Below are 5260 nucleotides of genomic sequence, written 5' to 3'. Positions count from 1 at the left end.
TTACTTATTCAAAAGTATAACAAGGGGGGGATCCCTGGGTGGCTCAGCGGTTTAACGCCTGCCTTTGGCCCAGGGCATGATCCTGGAGTCCGGGGATCGAGTCCCACGTCGGGCTCCCAGCATGGAGCCTGCTTCTCCCTCCTCCTGTCTCTGCCTCTCTCTCTCTGTCTATCATAAATAAATAAATAAATAAATAAATAAATACAAAAGTATAACAAGGTATATTTTTGTGTGAGAAACACCACAATTTATACTGTTATTTTTTGTGCATAAAAGGTATACATCTACGAAAATCCATATGTTTATGTTTGCAAAGATGAATGCAAATATATGAAGAAAAACCTGGAAGGATTGCAGTGAGTGATCTGAGAGGGTATGAATGAGAGGTATGAATGAGAATTGTACTTTTTACACGACTTAGTTCTGTATCATATCAAATGTGTTTACGTGTAAAAATATATAATTTTGAGATTTAAAAAGGTCCCCCAAGACCCTGAGGCCGTAGCTGGTCTCAGAACATGGATCCTGGAGGAAGTCAGGTTCTTGCGACCCTGCAAGGCTGCTTCAACTCCAGATCTGGACTGGCCATCCCAAATTAAGTCAGGTCTGAAAAGCTCTCCCTCCTCTTTTCTGGAAATAAAGAAAGGCTGCTGGCTTTGAAAACTGATAATGCTGTACCTGAAGATAAGACCAGAGCCTTGGGGAAGGCTGGAGGAGGTGGGAGAGCCCTGGGCGCTAGGCAAGCCACATTGTTGACACGTCACCCAGGCCCCTACTCCAGGAAACAACAATGAAAAGATATTGGCAACTTTGACATGGAGGAAATTGCTTTCTTCTGTAGGAAAGAGGAGTTCTGTTTTGAGGACAAAAAGCCACTTGCCCTGACAAAATGCTTAATTAGGAGATAAGCCAGCGAGCAGTGGGAGGGGTGTTGTTTGCCAGGGGTCCTGGGGAGCGAGGACACAGATGCTGTCCCGGCATCCCACTGTCACCGCTGAGCAGGGCTTTGCGGGGCCGCTGGAGAAGCGATGTGGGAGCGATTATGGTCAAGGTTCTCCTGGCCCTGGGACAAGCCATCAGATCTGCTTCAGGACCTCAGTTTACTCATCTCCAAACCAGTGACTGTAACGTCCGCTGCATCAGCAGTGGAGAGGATCCAATGAGACTGCATTTGAAATTCTCAGCCCAGTACTAACCAGATACCCAGTTTATGGGCTCCAGGGGCTTGTGGTGCCCACCCCTGTGGTTGTTCCACAGGCAGTTCCACGCGTGGCTAGAACGTGGGCTCTGGGCTCATGAGGCGGATCACCCACGTCAGATTCCCACGTTCCTCCCTTAGCAGCTGTGGCACTTGGGCTATGTCTTGACCTCTCTGTGCCTTAGTTTCCTTACCAGCAAAATGAGGGTAAGGCGAGTGCTGTTGCTAAGATTAGGTGAGCTGATACCTGCTCAGCGATCTGTGCGGGCCGCGGTGGTCATTAACCACAGGTCACTAACAAACACAAAGTCCTCTTTCTCACCAGGCCTTCTCTGGCCCCACCCTGTGAGGCTGCAGGAGATGGGGAACCGGGCATCCCTTCTTCCTGTTGCCCACTTAGTGGGAACCGAGGTGGGGGGTTACTTGGCAACCCTGGCAGCCCTGGTGAAGAGCGGGACCCAAGGCCCCCGTGGCCCTGGTTTTGGGATCACATTTTGTCCATATGCGGCTACAGGTGGCCCAGCCAGAGAGGAGGTGACATGGACCATGTGCCCACTTGCGGGGCTGCCTTGAAAGGGCCCCAGGAGAGTGGCACATGTGGGGCCTCCTACGTGGAATTTGAAACAGGAGATGACCCTGAATCAGGGGCTGTCACCCTGAAATTTCACCGCGGGGAGCGGGGGTGGTGGTGGAAACCAGATGTCTGAGAAGGGAGGATATATATGCGTCTGTCCTGCTGGACGGACCCTCAAGAGACTTGGGCTTGGCAGTCTTAAATGGACTCATTCCTTCCCAAAAGGAGTGGGGAGGGGGTGCTCCCGACAACCACTCAGCCGTGTGATGAGCAGGAGCTGGGGACACCCCCAAGACACCTCCTCTGACCTCGGATTGCCAGCTGCAGATGTTACAGAGGCGTGCGTGGTCCCTTATAGAGGCCACAGCGCCCACACCACGCTCCTAAGACACCCACGTCCAAAGTGCAAATGGCCCCGGGAAGGGTCCAAACACAGATCCTCAGCCTAAACTCCTCGTGCATCAGTTAAGAGCTAGTGAGGAATTAGGTGGCAGCTCCTTGAGAATCCAAACGGTACCCAAATGAGGGGGACACAGCATGTGTGTCCGGGAGAGGAAGCAGGACATTTTCATACACAACCACTGGGAACAAATTAACTGCAGGACGATTTGACAAAACCTTTTCATAACCTTAAAAATGTGCAAACATATACCCGGCCATTCCCTTCCAGGAACGTAACCTAAGGAAATAATTAAGGACTTGGCGCAAAGATTTTGCTACAGGATGTTTATTGTAACATTGTTTACAGCAGCAAAAAATATTTGGAAACAATTTAAATGTCTACCATTGGGATGCTGGTTAAATAAATTATGGTACAGTCATACAATAGAATATTGTGCAGCCATTAAAATATTGTAAGAGCATATTTATTGACCTGGAAAGATGTTCATGATTCATTATTGAGTGAAAAAAAAAAAAGAACAAAACAGCCTGTACAGAATGACCTCATTTTTCGTTAAAAAATACATATAAATATAAACATATAAAAAGATATTCACATATATAACATAGCTAGTGAGAATACTTTTTTAGGGAAGAGTGCTAGAGGCACATGGAATAGAGGGCCTTATACAGAATGTTTCTGGATTATGGTAACAAAGCTTTTTAGTTTAACATGTTTTGACTTTACCCTGGAGGGGAAAGCGGTACAAATCAAGTGGGGAAATGGGGAAATAGTGTGTTTGTGTGTATTTATCCACCAAAATGTCATCAGTAGCAGCTGGAACCTGGGTAATTTTTATTACCTTATTTTTTTCTTCCCTGTATTTCTGTGACAATTATTTACTTGTTTAAAAATGTATTCAGTTATTTAAAAAAAAAAAAAAAAGCTAAAAAAAATCCAAGCTGGGTGGCTGGAGGACCACAAGAACCGGAGGGCGGGGAGGAGAGTTGAGAAAACAGCAAAGCAAACTCCAATTACTTTAGAAGCAACTCCATGCTCCCTCAGGGACCATGCCTCTGCTCTTACCTGGGATTCCCTGGGACACATGCCACCAATCACAGGGCCCTGCTTTCTGTAGTCATGTCTCCTTTGGGCAATTCTGTGGACATATGCTAGATTTCACTCCTGGGCAGACGCTGCTGTGTGCAGGCAAGCTCTCCCAGGACACACGAAGCAGAGAATGCCAACCCAAGGACCAGGACACCATTCAGGAAAGAGAGCTCCTGCCTGGTAACATCTTGCAAATATACATGTGTTTATGTCTACCTACAGTAAGTCTTTTTCCCAGCTTTATTGAGATATAATTGATATATAACTGTACACATTTAAGGTATACAATGTGATGGTTTGATATACATGTATATTGTGAAATGATTACCAGAAGAAGGTTAGTTAACACACCATCACCTTACAAAGTTACCTTTGTGTGTGTGAGTGTGTGTGTATTCTGAGTACTTCTAAGATCTACTCTTTTAGCAACTTCCAAGTATATAACACAGTATTGTTAACTGTAGTCACTGTGCTCAACATTAGATCCCCAGAACTTATTCACCTTATAGCTGGAAATTTGTACTGAGACAATCTTCATCCATCTCCCCCACCACCCAATGTCCACCCCAGCAAAGGCCAATATACTCCTGCTTTCTATGGGTTCAGTTTTTTGTTGTTGTTGTTGTTTAGATGCCACATATAAGTGAGATCAGAGAGTACTTGTCTTTGTCTCACTGATTTCACTTAGCATAATACTCTCAAGTTAAGTTTCATCCATGCTTGGCAGATTCATCCACGGAAGGCAGGAATTCCTTTCTTATGGCTAAATACTATTCCATATTATATGTATGTATACGATGCTTTCTTGGTCCATTCTTCTGTGGTTGGACACTTAGGGTATTTCCATGTCTTGGCTATTGTAAATAATGCTGCAATGAACATGGAAGTACAGATATCTCTTTGAGATAGTAATTTCATTTCCTTTGGATATGTACCCAGAGTGAGATTGCTGGATCATACAGTAGCTCTAGATTTAATTGCTTAAGGAAACTTCATACTATTTTCTGTAGTGGCTGCATCAATTTCTGTTCCCACCAACAGCGCACAACCTTCCTTCATGCAATTTCCTTTTTTCCACATCCTCACCAGCACTTGTTTTCTTGTGTTACAGATGATAGCCATTCTAACAGGTATGAGGTGATATCTCATTGTGGCTTTGATTTGCATTTCCCTGATGATTAATGATATTGAGAATCTTTTCACGTACCTGTTGGCCATTTGTATGTTTTCTTTTGGAAAAATATCTATTCAGATCCTTTGCCCATTTTAAATTGGATTATTTGAGGAGGGTTGCTATTAATTTGTATGAGTTCCTCATATATTTTGGATACTAACCCTTTTTGGATATATGATTTGCAAATATTTTCTCCCATTCCATAGGTTGTCTTCTCACTTTGTTGATTTTTTTCCTTTGCAGTGCAGAAGCTTTTTAGTTTGACAAATTCTACTTGTTTATTGTTGCTAACAAAAGCAACAAAACTTGTACTTTTTGTGTCATGTGCAAAAAACCATTGCCAAGGCAAGAGTCAGGGAGCTTTTTCCTTATGTTTCTTCTAAGAATTTTATGGTTTCAACTCTTATACTTAAGTCTTTAATTCATTTCAAGTTAATATTTATGAGGGGTGTGAGATAGGGTTTATACTTGAACTTGAAACCAAGCAGATTGAGCCCTCCCACTTTATTCTTCTTTCTTTCAAAATTGTTTTAGCTGTTTTAATTCATTTTCCTTTCCCCATAAATTTTATTTTATTATTATTATTATTTTAAATTTTATTTATTTATTCATTAGAGACACAGAGAGAGAGAGAGAAGCAGAGACACAGGCAGAGGGAGAAGCAGGCTCCATGCGGGGAGCCCAACATGGGACTTGATCCAAGGTCTCCAGGATCAGGCCCTGGGCTGAAAGGCGGCACCAAACCGCTGAGCCACCCAGGCTGCCCCTCTCCCCAATAAATTTTAAAATAATCTTATTTATATCTGCACTTTCCTCTGGCTG

This window comes from Canis aureus, chromosome 29 (assembly GCF_053574225.1).
Source record: "Canis aureus isolate CA01 chromosome 29, VMU_Caureus_v.1.0, whole genome shotgun sequence".
In the NCBI taxonomy this organism is placed as follows: Eukaryota; Metazoa; Chordata; class Mammalia; order Carnivora; family Canidae; genus Canis; species Canis aureus.
Note: the sequence above shows the minus strand (reverse complement) of the source record.